The sequence below is a fragment of the Perissodus microlepis genome, chromosome 13, assembly GCF_051167445.1.
Source record: "Perissodus microlepis isolate ML-2025 ecotype Zambia chromosome 13, ASM5116744v1, whole genome shotgun sequence".
NCBI classification, from domain to species: domain Eukaryota; kingdom Metazoa; phylum Chordata; class Actinopteri; order Cichliformes; family Cichlidae; genus Perissodus; species Perissodus microlepis.
The window spans coordinates 2,826,892-2,841,321 of NC_140473.1; the positions used below are offsets into that span (position 1 = coordinate 2,826,892).

Sequence of the window (14,430 nt, forward strand, 5' to 3'; positions counted from 1 at the left end):
TACCTGTGGGTGCAGCAGCAGGAGCTGAGGGACTGGGGAGCCAAGAGAAGCAACAGGGGATGCTCTGCTGCAGAATCAGTTGGTTCTATCAATACAGTATTAAATGTTAACAGGTTGAATATAATAATCATAGAGTAGACAGTGGTCCCTCATTTACTGCAGTAGGGGTTCGCAGAATAACTAGCCCTTGGCCACGCACTTTATACACTTTTTCCCCACACACACATGAACATTAGTCACAGTTCTCACAAGTTGATTCTCAAAGTGCAAACCTTTGTAGATTGCAAAACGTAAAAGTATTATTATGCCGCGTTTTGTCTTCATCTGCCTGCCACTTTCGTGCGCTTTTTTCCTTCGCGGTACAGGTGTCTATTTCCGAATGAGGGTCATAGTTATGAGTGTTTTTGTGCTGTTTTTTCTATTGGACGTGATGGTTATCAAAACCAAACGTGATAAATTTGGCAAGCGCAGGAGACACAGCACGGAGGAGATTTGTCAATCAGGCTGCAGAATGCAATGCTGTACGATGCAATAAAAAATCAGCGAAAAAGCGAAGCAGTGACAGATGAACAGCGGGACCACTGTGTGCTGTTTATTAATAAACAAAATATATTCCTATACGACAACATGCATAAAAGCAGAACGGTATTTGTACGTCAGTGGGAAAATAGCGGTGGCTTGCTAGCTTTTGTGCGGCTTCCCCGGGTCAGTGAAAACTTTCAAAAGAGAAATGAATGAACTTACCAGGTTGCCCGTCTCTTCACATATCTTCCTCCAAGCTCGGTCCTTTATATTCCTGTCTCGGTACAGAAAGCAGCTGTTGTCGTACAGCTCCTGGTAGTTTGCTACTGCGTTGGTTAGCCTTCCCTCCATTGAAGAATGAAGGGCTTTGGCTGGATCTGCCCCTTTGACCTAGGTCAGAGCACGTCACCAGGCTCCTGATTGGTTGTCGCGGCGCAATTTGACGCTGGAGTTCAGATTTTTCCAACTGAGCGGTAGACGCGAAACGCGCGTATGCACAAAATGCAACACAAAAACTCATGCGCGTTTTTTTTTCGCGAGTCAAACGCGGCATACGCGCTACACTGACGCGCGTTTCACGCGTTTTGGCGTTTTCGCGATATGGCAAGCCATTAGTATGTATCCCCGACAGAATTTGTTTCGCCTGTGCTGGGAGCACGCAGGAAGTACTGATGTTTTCATTTTGTGAAAAAGTGAAAAATTAGTATCGTTACATTACCATTCAGTTTGAGGGTTACTACAGAAAATTATATATTTATTGCTCACGGGGTATCAGATGGGATTATTTTAACAAACCATTAACATTTTGGCTGATAACTATTTTTATTCTCCTGTAACTTTACTATATAAAGAGCTAAATCCTCCAAAGTTTCAGGAGTAATGCATCATAATAAGAAGTGTTTGTGAACTAAAAATCAACAATGTGGGATACTGTTTGTCCGTGATTTGGACAGTCCAGCGTGTGCTCCCAACGCAGGGGAAACAAATTCTGTCGGGGATACCTAGTTTGGCACGACACCTGTATACTGCCACTGTGACCGGGTTAGCGTCATTAGCTCCTCAATCATATCAGGGAGCGATCTCACATTTACAGTGATTACAGGAAGGAGAGATGGTGTGTAAGGTGTCCTTCTCGGGAGACATCACCCCCGTCGCTTTCCTCACTGGGGACGTAGGGTCTGTCTGCCGGTAGCGCAGCTGCAGGGAGCAGCGCTAACAGCTGATCCCTAACAGCTGATCCCTAACGTAAACAAAGAAGCCATGCACTGAGTGTCCAAATATGGGTGAAAAAAGTGGAGACAAAAGAAGAGAAAAGTCAACATAACTAGCACGACGCGGTAATGCATGATGGCAGAATCTGATTGCTAAGACATAAGTTAAAGGTTAAGAGAAGTAAAGAGGAAAATAAGAAAGAAGCTAGCTCTGCTCATTACCTGTTAGCTGCCATAACATGTAACACAGTTAAGGTTTCAGAAAAGGATTCTGTCGTTTGTTTGCTTGATCATGCCTTAAACACATCAAAATGCATAGTGGGATTATAATACAAGTCAATACTGTGACAAGCACTGGTACTGAATAGGCAATCACTTAGCAGCAAGGTGAATCGGTGATGCATTAGTGTGGTCTGCACTTCCTCTTCTTTGATTGGGTGAAATGAGTTGAAAGTAATTGGATGAGGGAACCATGGGGAGTGCCCTGCATAATTTCAATAAAACGCCGCTTTAAACGCCGTTACAGCTAACACAGAACGCCGTAAGAAACGCCGTTTTTATGCATCTTTGAACGGCGTTTTCTGCCGAGTGTCGGAAAAAACGGCGTTTCCGTCTGTCTTTGAATGCGTTCAGGGCGCCATGTGAGAGTCGGAAAAAACGGTGTTTGTCGGAACAGAGCGCCGTTTTAAACAATTAAACGGCATTTTTTACGCCATTTCTTAACCAAACGGGTTAGAAAAGTGGCGATTTTTGGCACTAATGGCTTGCCATATGGCGACGCAAATCTGCTTCCGAATTTTCGCGGGAGCCGCAATCGCGGGTCATCTCGCTTTTCCATTGACTTTACATGTAAACCTGACGCTCTGTTCGCGTCTATCGCGTTCGGTGTGAACACACCGTTAGGAATATGGGACGTGGTTTGTAAACTGAAACATGCTGAAATTAACAACATTTTTCCACATGTAGCTCCAATTTTGCAATATGATTGTTTTTTTTAATTAGTGTGTGCTCAGCAGCTAGTCTATACAGAATGGCTACCCATATGGAAAAGATATATAAACCGTATAAAGTTTGTATCTGTCTTGCATGAAACTTGTATGAAAAGCATACAAGAGTGAAAACAGATATAAGATCCCTTGAAAAAATATATAAATGAAACTTGTATGTTTTGGATACTTACTAAAACAATATATGAAAGTAATGAGAAAGTGGCCACTTTCATGAGTAAATCATATAAGCCTTATATGATTCACTATATTGAAGTAAGCCAGCCAAATCTTATGCAAGTCTTTTATAAGTTTTTTCTATTTCTTTTCCATATGGGTAAAGTTGGGTTTTGTTTTTTTCATTTTTTATACATATTTAACATTTATTTTATTCAAATTGGTATGTATTTAAATGGTTACACTAACACATTTCAGTCAATGTGCAAATCTACTGTTTATAAGGTTGGGGAAACCTGCAGTCAACTGAGACTGAAGAAGTCTGAAGACTTGGATGAGTGACAAAATGTTTCTCCCACTAAAAACGTTACGTCCAGATGAACAGAATCAAATTTTGGGGAGTTATGAAAATGTAAAAAAAAAAAACATTAAATGAAAAGGTGTGTCCAAACTTTTGACTGGTAGTGTATTAGTTCAGAGGTCCTAAATAACATGCTGTTTGGAATCCTCACATCATTCCCTAAATCTCAACATGTTGTCATTACAAAAAATGGCAGTAAAAAAACAGTTTAAAAAAATAGCTCTATAATGCATTATTATTACTTTGACATTCAGATGAATCTAATGACTTTAAAGGAGAGGTGAGAAGTCAGACATGATATTTTAAATCTTCATGCGATACTTTCGCATGTGGTGACAACAGACACCACACTTGTAAGAATCCTAGTGTCTACGTTATAAAGTTTTCAGTCAATTTTCAACCAATTTTTCAATAAGTTGACCTTGAAGGCCTTGGTAGATGTGAGCCAAATTTTAACAGATTGTTAACTCGGCTTTTAAAAAGAAATGGTGCTGTCAAATTCAGTCAAACAAGTAACAAAATTCATTTATTTTACGTAACTTTAAACAGAATGGGCAGTAAGAGAAATGAGTGAATATAGACTGCCAAATTATAACCAAAGAAGGAAGTCTCACCTCAGAAGCGACGACTAAAGTGCCAAAAAGTGCGAGCCAAGCAGTCTCCATCTGTGTAAATCCTCTTTTTTAAATATTCCCTGCACATATATGATTGTAACCAATAATAATTAGAAGAATTCTAAATATAGACCTATATAGACAGCAATGATCTGAGTCCGAGCTCAGCCATCCACATTCAGAAGATTTCAGTCTCTTCCTCTTCCTGATAATGTGTCTCTCACTCCCCGTGTATTTCTCACCCATACACACACACTGAAATTCAGACTTTAGCCACAGTTGTTTACTAAGAATCACTAAAAAAAATCATATGAAACTGTTATGAAACAGCCTCAAAACCACCAGCATCTGGGCATCACATATGCTCAGTGTTGAGCAGGCGACCACATGCCATATAGCATGTGTAGGGGATTGGGTTTGAGTCTGACGTGCGGTCCTTTGCTGCATCATCTCCCTCTCTTTCTCACCAGCTTTCTGTCTATATTCACTGCTACACTATCCAATAAAGGTTTTAATCCTATTTAAAATAATCTTAAAAAAGAGAGACCAGATGATGTGTGCTCATTTTGGACTCTTTCTTAGTCAGATCTGAGTTACTTTATTTGTGGGGTCTCAGCTTTGTGTGCGGTGTGTCATTGCTGATCCCAGGGCATCAACCTGCTGGATCCTTTGTCTTTTAGAGTTTTAGAAAAGCTCAGAATTTATTAACATGGCTGTGCTTTTTGTTGATGTTTTTTTAAGTTTAGTTTATAATCTTGCCCTCCTGTGGTGCACACTTCTAAAAGTTGTGTTTAGTAAAATTGATATCTGTATTTGTAGAAAAACACAAGCATATTCTGCTTCGTGTGGCTCTTTCATACTTATACTTTATTGATCCCCGTAGGGAAATTCATCTCTGCATTTAACCCATTCACTCAGTGAAGCAGTGGGCAGCCACTGGGTGCCCAGGGAGCAGTGTGTAGGAACGGTACCTTGCTCAGGGGTACCTCAGGGTAGCCATTCAGTGGATTCGAACCCCAACCTTCTGGTCATGGGGCCACCACTCTACCTACTGAGCTATCCCTGCTCCTTCTCATTTCAAAATGATGTTTTAGTTTTCTACCACTTGAGGATGCTGCAGGACAGATCAGAAACTTGTACCCCCCTCCTGGACTAATCTTGCTACAAATCATGTATATTGTCTCGATACTGAGTTTAACATATATGGACACCCCAGTTTAAAAAAAAATGAAAATGCTCTGGAAATTATTTCATGGTTCTGCCCTTACAGTATGTGACCCACCTGCCGCTGAGACACAAATGTAAGTACAACAGCTGCAAATTTAGGTCCGGGTAATGAGTAATATCATTAAGAAAAAGAAATGTTTCTGCTGTGTGGGATCATTTTGATCTTTTAACTGCAAATAAGGTAATAGTTCGTCTGTCTTTGTTTCAGTGTAATCTATCAGAATAGGAAAAACAGCAATGTGACTTGCAGTGTAAATTATTTATTTCATTTTATGCAGGTTAAATGTCGCATCTGTTCTGCATTTCTTACACAAAAAAGCACCTCATCAGTGTTTAGGCATTACAGAGCCAAACATGAAAATGAGGAGACAAACACACCGAGAATGAACACAGGTCGGCCTATATTGACACTGAACAGCTTTATCATAATTTTTTTTTATTAATATGTGTTTTATTATTTTGAAATCAAGCATCTAGGAAGACCGTTCTGGACCAGGCAGTCCTGAATTTTATTATAAAGGACTGCCAACCCCTTAGTATTGTGGAGAGTGTCGGAGAGAAACATTCCAAGATCAGAGGATCCTTTAACGTACTGGGGGAATAGGAAGACATCTAATCTGAACTTTTTCCACCTGTCTTTACAGTTTTTGTGTACCCCAGCTTCATCTATGCCTGTGAGTTTTCCAAAGCTGGAAAAACATTGGATAAACTTATTTTTCTGAATAGAAATTTATAATCAACTCTGAGTCAATTACATTTAAATGAGTAATATTACATTCACAATACTTTCATTTTAATTTTCACTTAATGTCATTCACAATATATTTTAAAGATTTCTACAATATTTGAAATGTAAAAGATACAAAATGATTCCATGGAAAATACAATACCTTACAGTGTACAAGTATGACTAGGTCATTGAATCAGTGTCTGTTGTGAGTCTCAAGTAAGTTGTCCGTAATGATATTTAAGGTCCAGCAGGTGTCAGTATGGAGCAAAACAGCAACACTGTGTCAACACAGTATGGATACAGTTTGGGGAATGTGCTGAAATATTTCACAAGGCCTCATCTACCCATCACTAGTAGTTAGTGAGCTGATACAAGACGGTGCTGGTGCGAATGGGGTGAATGTGGCATGTTGAATAGAGAGCTTTCAGTACCCTGGGAGGGTAGAAAAGCGCTATATAAGAATCACTTCATTTAACATTACTCAAAGCTTTGCAACACGGTCATATCTGGTGGCCAAAAATATGAACAGCTTGAATCTACATATCACAGTTTACTGCCTACTGTACAGAGTGGAGTTCACATTTCTGTCTGATATTGGCCCACCCTTGTGTGTATGTATTTTTTGAGGTGAAAAAAATGTTGTCTTTTTGTTTAATAAATAAATTAGATCAATAAACTTTCCGTATTTAAACATGTACCATGGTGTGGTCTTTCTTTTCTTGTGACTTCTTGATGTTGGTAAATACAATAGATAAAAGATACATATGATATACCTATAATAATTTACAACAAAATATGGAGTGTGTTCCTCCATTTTTGGATGGCATATTCATCTCTGATAGATGAGCTTCGACTGCATTACATTAGACACAGGCAAAAGCCTTAGTATGTAAAAACAGTCAAACTAGTCAGACCTTTTTTCCTCCACAGACGTCAAGAAAAAATAACTTAGCTTACGAACTTAGTAAAGTAACTTTGAGTTACTTGTAGTTTCACTATTTCCAATTTGTACTAGAATTCTAAACTACTCTTTAGATGCAGGTTCTTTGCCATTTACCTGAATAAATTTGAACATTTCAGATATTAAAAACAAATTCTGGTAAATTTAAAATTAAATCAAACATGTATATGATCACTTCAAATGTATTGATAGAATTCAAATTCCCTTTATTTATCCCCAAGGGGCAATTAAAAAGGCACAGAGACCACCACATAAGACATAGAACATAAAAGCATCAGTAAAATGACCAATCATAGTTCAGATTCAATGATCAGTTCAATTACCAAGGAACTGAATGTGTGGGGAAGGAAGCAAGAAAAGGATGCAATACTGGGGTGGGAAAGGCTTACAGTTCAGATGCTGAATTGCTGTAGGGACATTAGTGACCTTTTTTTTGTGTCCTACATCCTGGAAGCATAGTCTACATGTACTTCCTGATGGGAGCCACTCAAACATAATATAAAGTTGACTTTAAAATCAAGAAAGAAAACCCCAAAAACTAAGGAATAGTACACATTTGTTTATTTTACGTCTTTATTTGAGATCAAAATGAATACAAGATGTCAGATACATGTATACCTTTTCTAAAACTACAATGCTGTTGGTCCAATGAAATGAAAAAAATTTCTTACTGCTTATTTTCTTACTGCTTATTTTATTGAACATTTAATTAAAAAATAGAACCAAGATGTGATGCCAACCTGAAACGTGGCAGACATTAATACAGTACTGCTGAAAACTGTGCAGAATGTGTAAAAGGAACAGACGTCTTGGAAAAGGTTTTTGTTTGCCTGTTTACTGAGGAACACATGAGCATTTCATTCCACATGAGAATTAATTTGACCAAGCACACATGCTGTCTGAAGTGGGGAAAAAATACCTGAATTAACTGAGAAAATTCAATCTTAGTTCTAAGTGAGGTAAAGACCACTGTACTAGATACACAAAGATAAAAGTAATACTAATCTTCTTTTAGAGAAAGACCACCAACAAACGTGCTTCCTAACATATCAGTCTATTCCTTCATACATGATGAATCACTCTGAGGTCTACCTTCCTCTTCTAATGACAGTAACAAAAAACAATTGGGTGGAGGAAAAGAAAATGAGAAAACTATGTTAGAAAATCAGTCCAGAAATAAGCTGCTACCATCATCCCAGAGTTATATGACAAGGACAAAATAACACCTAAGACTTCTCCTTCTGTTTCTTATTCTTTTTCTCCTTCTTCTTCTTTTTCTTTTTATTCTTTTTTGTTTTAGGTGATTTTCCGTCATCATCAGTGCTATCACTGTATTGATCATTTTCAATGCTGCCTTTCTTTTCCTTGGATGATTCTAGGTCTTTCGCTTTAACTTTACCAATGCTTCCAGTGGCCTTCTCCTTGTCCAACTCCTCCTTGACCCTGATGTTAGAAGTTGAAGGTGTCAGTCCATCGGAGACTGTTATAAACATTCGCTCCTTTTTCATTTCCTCTTTCAAGAAGATGTTTTTATCTCTATCCTTGTGACTTTTGTGGTCATCATCATGGTATCGGCTTCTGAAATCTTTGCCATCCTTCCAATTCCGTAGATGGTCTGTGCTATTCCGGTGGTTTCCTGAATCCCCGTGGTAACCATAACCCCTGTGATCTCTCCTGTCTGGGGGGTCAGGGTGTCGATTACTGGAGGGACTGTAATGATGTGGGTGTCCTTTGATGTCTTTAGAGTGCCTGTCCGTCTGTTCTTTTGCCTACAAATACACGGGGGGGGGGGGGGGGGATTGAACATAAACAGTTTTGGGATAAGTGTAAAGTTTTTTTCATTGTGAAAATTAAAAAAAAATCTTGTTCATGACCTGTGTAGTATGTTAACACTATTGGAAACAACAAAACAAAACCAAAGTTTTACAACTTTGTTTTGTTTTGGTTTTATAAAGCTCTGACTTGTATTATGAGTATGAGTCTGTGGTCTGGGAGAGAGTCCTGTCACACTCTGTCTGCAAAATACAGTATATAATGGCCAATGTTGTGCAATTAATTATATAGTTACTTCTTCAAAAAAGTAACTGAGTTTTTCAAAAAACAAAGTTTTTTGCAGCGGTTTACCTAAAAATGCAGCCAAGGTGGTTTTTTAAATAAACATTTCAAACTATTTACAGAATAATCAGCTGTTCTGCATCAAATCTGATGCCACACAAATTATTTGTGCCACTCCAAAAAATAATTTCTGTCCACTATGAGATAAAGGAGAACAACAGCCTGATACCTGCAGGCCTGACAACAGGAGATGTATCACTTCTGTAACACCTGTAATATTCAGCAGTCGCTTCATTGTTCTGACACACACAACAAAACTATTGACTACACTACACACTAACTACACAAGATTTGCGCTAAACGTCGCAAATCTCTCACATCTCAAAACACCGCCGTCACTCCTAAAACTTCCTCCCTTCCTAAACAACTAAATGCCTTGTTGCCATATCATTTTTTGATTGGTCCACATCGTACATGTTTCCACCAATAGGAAAGGCGAGGGGCGCGGGGGTGGTTTTGTTTTTGCTCACAGGCAGAGAGTGCTTTCGAGCGCTTTCCTTATAAAACACCGTTATTACTGTTTCTTTTTGCAGTAAATATAAACAACGATAGTATTCAGGAAAAAAAACAAACATTGCATATTTTTATCATAACTCTGGTTTTACGTGGCCGATCAACACAATTTAAAAACTGGTATAAAGTCCACACATTTTCCGTCAATTGTTCTGTCTGTCCTGCTCACATCTCCAATGGTTGTACGCGTTGTCATTAACGTGGCTTCACTCCACATCAGCCACGCCGCTTTGCTAGCTAAAACACCGGTGTCGGCACATAAGGACGCTGTCATAGCCTGTCAACGACGTTGATTAGCTGCGTATATACGAATGTGAATCGCATCATTGGCTCGACTATGGGATAAGGTGGCTCCCATACTGGAGCAGCCAGTCATTTACTAACACTAACACTGCAAAACAGAATTGTTAACATATTTATTTTCATTTCAATTCAGGTTAGATTTTTTTTTGTGCGCAATGCAGATTTTCTGTGTGCAGAGACCGTGCCAGCAGTGCGCAACTGCAACTTAGGGGGAACATTGGTTCTGAGTATTGATCAGTATAATGACTGTTGTAAAACTAATTGTTTTTATGGTAGCAAAGAGAGGCTATCAGTTGTAGTCAATCATGAACAGTAATGAGAAGTCAATAGATTAGATTAGATCCGGTGATGGTATGCATTACAGTGCAGCCAGATCTGAGTTGAAAAGAGGCATCAGAGAGGCCAAGGCAGCGTACAAGAGAAGGATCGAAGATCACTTCAGCAACAACAACTCACGACAGATATGGCAGGGAGTTCAGCACTACAAGCCCCTGCAATACCGCGTTGACTGAGGGTAACGCGGCGCTTGTAGAGGAGCTGAACCACTTCTTCGCACGCTTTAAGTGAAGGGACCAGAGGCAGCAGCAGTAGAAACATCGGACAGCAGCAGCAGCCCAAGCCTCATAGTGCAGGAATATGAGGTGAGGCGCACACTGAGGGCAGTGAACCCCAGGAAGGCCGCCGGACCAGATGGGGTAACACACAAGGGTCCTAAAAGAGTGTGCAGACCAGCTGGCTGGGGTCTTCACTAAGATCTTCAGCAGTTCACTGTCTCAGTCCTGCATCCCGCCGTGCCTAAAGTCAGCTACAATTGTCCCACTGCCAAAGCGTACTAACATTAGCAGCCTCAACGACAACTGACCAGTTGCTCTAACACCTGTTATAATGAAGTGCTTCGAGAAACTGGTCCGACGTCACATCATGTCCTGCCTGCCACCCACACTCGACTTGCTCCAGTTCGCATACAGAGCTAACAGATAAACTGAAGATGCCATTGCTACAACGCTCCACACCACCATCTCTCACCTGGAAGTGCAGGGCCGTTACGCCAGGCTGCTCTTTGTTGACTTTAGCTCTGCTTTCAATACGATACTCCCGGACAGACTAATAGTTAAACTGCTGGAAATCGGACTTCCCTCTACCACCTGCCGCTGGATCAGAGACTTCCTCTCAGACCATGTACAGAGAGTTAGAGTGGGGCCTCATCTTTCCTCAGCCCTCAGCCTCAACACCGGCTCTCCACAAGGCTGTGTACTGAGTCCCCTACTGTACACTCTGTACACACATGACTGTGTTAGTACCCACCCAGACAACACAGTCATCAAGTTTGCAGATAATACCACCGTGGTGGGGCTCATCTCTGGGGGAGATGAGACGGCGTGCAGAGCTGAAGTTTAGAGGCTGTCAGATTGGTGTGCAGACAACAACCTGGACCTCAATACCAACAAGACAAAAGAACTGGTAGTTGACTTCAGAAGGAGGAAGTCTGAGCTGCAGCCTGTCAGCATCAACGGGGAGTGTGTGGAAAGGGTCTCCAGTTTCAAGTTTCTGGGTGTGCACATAGACACAGAGCTCTAACACCTCTGCGGTCTTAAAGAAGGCCCAACAGCGTCTCCACTTTCTGAGAATCCTTAGAAAAATGGACCTGAAGAAGGAGCTGCTGACCGTCTTCTACCGCTGCTCCATTGAAAGTGTGCTGACATATTGCATCGGTGTATGGTTCTCCAGCTGCACCACAGCACACAGAAAGGCTCTCCAGAGGGTCATTAATATGGCCCCAAAAAAATCATTGGACACCCTCTTCCCTCCCTGAAGGACCTGAACAGCACTCGCTGTCTCCAGAGGGCACACAGCATCCTACAGGCCTGCACACACCCAGGACACCGGGTGTTTAAGCTGCTGCCGTCCGGCAGGAGGTTCAGGCTGCTGAGGTCCCGAACAAATAGACTCAAGGACAGCTTTTACAACAGGGCAAATAGCCCTGATCAATGCAAATAGCTGACCCTGGACTTTTTTGGGAGGGAGGTAACAATGGTAAAAACACTAACAATAATAATATTTATATTTATAACAAGGTGCATAATAATTAATGTGCAATAATAACAGTGTGCAATACACATACACTTATTCTTCTTCTTTTTTTATTACTAAGTTAATATACTGTGTTGTGTTGTCTGTGTTACGTTGTGATGTGTCGTATCGTGTTGTGTTGTGTTATATGTAGTGCCAATGTAGGACAGTTTTCCATTTTCATTGTACTATTGTACCATGTATGACTGTACAATGACTTGACTCGGCCTTGTCAAGTTAAAAGACATTGTAGAACTTTTGACGCCACTCATTAAAATTTTTGAGTATATGCATATATTTGAGCCTATATGTATACTTTTGACCCTGTGTGGATGATAGAAAATCCTAAATAAATTCAAACTTGTGTATCCAATTCTTGTTTTTTAAAATCACTCAAGATATATGTTGCAGAATCAGTCTAACCTGGAAAAAGAACAGCTCAAAGAAATCACCAAAAAATCCAAAATTATCAAGACATGGTCATGATGAGTGTATGTAATGACGCAACTGTTCTGAGCTGTTTGATTTCCTTAGAAGGAAATTTGAAAGAAAATCGCAACTGGTGAATTGCACTGGCAAAAATGTTGGTGCAGGGCTACTCCATCTGGGTTTTTTTTTTCATAGAATTAATAGCTCCAGCAACATGCAAAGATACACACAGTGTGTTTTGGTGAGTAACATGAAACATAGGCACAAGTGGCATTAAAACCTTTAAATATGTAGTCATGAAGTTGAAGGGTTATGATCCTATTTAAATCAAATATAACTAAAAATCATTGAACATTTTTTTCCTGTATATACAAGGAGCACCTTGACTATGTGAAAAAGATGTCAGCCAAGTTGAAATCGGTTACATACTTATCCTTTTATGTTTTTCAAAAGAATGTAGAGTATCGTGTGCCTCATCCATAATGAGTTATGTACAATGGGTACTCACAATAGAGTTACTATGATGGCGGATAGCTGCATGGTTTTCAGCAGACTTCAAATCTCCAATGAACTCCTCACAGTTCTGGCAGTAAAAGCCAGTAACTGAAGTTATAAAACCCAGTCCTGCAAATGGAGAAGAAAAGTATTTAAGTGTAAGGAATATTTTAGACTGTGGGAGACAACAAAATGGAAATAAACAAAGAACACTACATTACCATCTTGTTTTAACAGTTCATCCAGTTCTTTGGCCAAAGACTCCATTTTATTTACTTTCTCTTGTTTCTCTCTCTTCCTTTCCTCACTGTCACCCTCCTGTGAAACACATTCGAATTTCAAAATAAGCAGGTGCTTTAGCATTTTTTTCTGTATCTCACTTCATTACACAAATGATGTTTGAAAATTCACCTTGTGTTTATCAGATGCTTGAGATGCGCAGTCACTTTTTGTTCGTTTCTCCTTTGTAGCTGAAGGATCAAAGAATAACGGTAATTAATGTATAACTATGCTTTCACTAATAAAAGTATTAAAGAATAATAACAGAGGTCTAAGACATCAGACCAGGTGACATCAGCTGGGTAAATAGCTGTCATACAAATCTCTTCGTTTCACACAAGCAGACTTTTGTGCTTGTTGCCATCCCTTAGGCAACAATAATGCTGGCTGACCTAATGAAATTTTAAATGTTTTATGACCTCTTTCATTAAAAAAGAAAAAAAAATCACAACCACACCAGCAACACAATGAAAGAATTATAAAAACTATTAATATAACTAATCTAATGCAAAACGTGTGATAATTAGCAAATCATTATAGTTTAGCTACCCAGAAACTGGATTAAAAGAGAGTGAAGTATATATTTAAGCATGCGTATGTATGCTTAAATATATACAAAAAACAATGGTTTACTTAAACCATTATTTTTTTTGGTCTTTCCCAATTCCCTTTCGGGATTTTTTTAAAAAAGGAAGCAAATTTCAGGGAGCCAGAAAATGCAGTTTCATGGATGCCTCCAAAAGCAACTCAATCTCCACAGACTCCCATATCAAAATGCCCAACTTCACAGCTTAAATAAAACTCATTACAGACTGCTACAAGAAAAAGGTCTGATCTTTATAATTTTCTCCCATTTTCCCCTTTCATGACCACTGCAAAAGTTACCCTTTATGAGTCTATTTTAAAAACTGATAATTTGGTAAAAATGTTCTTGTTTTTACTTGATTTAAAGGGGGTAAATTTACATATATATTTCCTATTCCATTCCTATTCATTAAACAAATTGAAATAGCTTATTTTGTTTTAATATCAATGACTATGGCTAACAGCATGTGAAAATCAGAAATCCAGTACCTCAGACTTATAGAATATTTCCTCATATCAATCAAAAAGGATTTACAATACAGAAATGTCTAACATCTGAAAAGTATGCACATTTACAGTTGTAGTCACAGTAGTCACTTGAGTCTTAACCCTAACCCTTTTCCAATGTGGACTGATTGTACAACACCTTATATTACTTAAAACAAGAATTTGGTTCATAAGTTTAAATTGATGGATTGTCTCTAATCTACAAAGTGCAAAAACTATATGTATGCTTAAATCTATACATTCACTTCACTATGTTTTAATAAGTGGTGCTGAGGGTTCTACAGAATCTTAACTTGACAAGGCTTTTACCTATTGACTTGTCAAAACTACCAGTTGACTACAATT

The 14,430-nt window shown here is 39.2% G+C and overlaps 1 protein-coding gene across 4 annotated transcripts in view; it reads right to left on the minus strand.

Moving 5' to 3' along the window:
• The window catches only part of LOC146374490 (cadherin-1-like), a 68,278-nt gene that overhangs the window by 41,745 nt on the left and 12,103 nt on the right, over positions 1-14,430 (minus strand). Inside the window, exons 5-8 of one of the 4 annotated variants that reach the window (XR_014802012.1) lie at positions 13,126-13,184; positions 12,936-13,032; positions 12,728-12,843; positions 4-8,558 (exon numbers count right to left, since the gene is read on the minus strand). The exons of the other annotated variants lie outside the window; for them this stretch is intronic. The gene's annotated coding sequence lies outside the window, so the exon portion shown is untranslated. The remainder of the gene's footprint in view (positions 1-3; positions 8,559-12,727; positions 12,844-12,935; positions 13,033-13,125; positions 13,185-14,430) is intronic. 4 annotated transcript variants of the gene reach the window in all.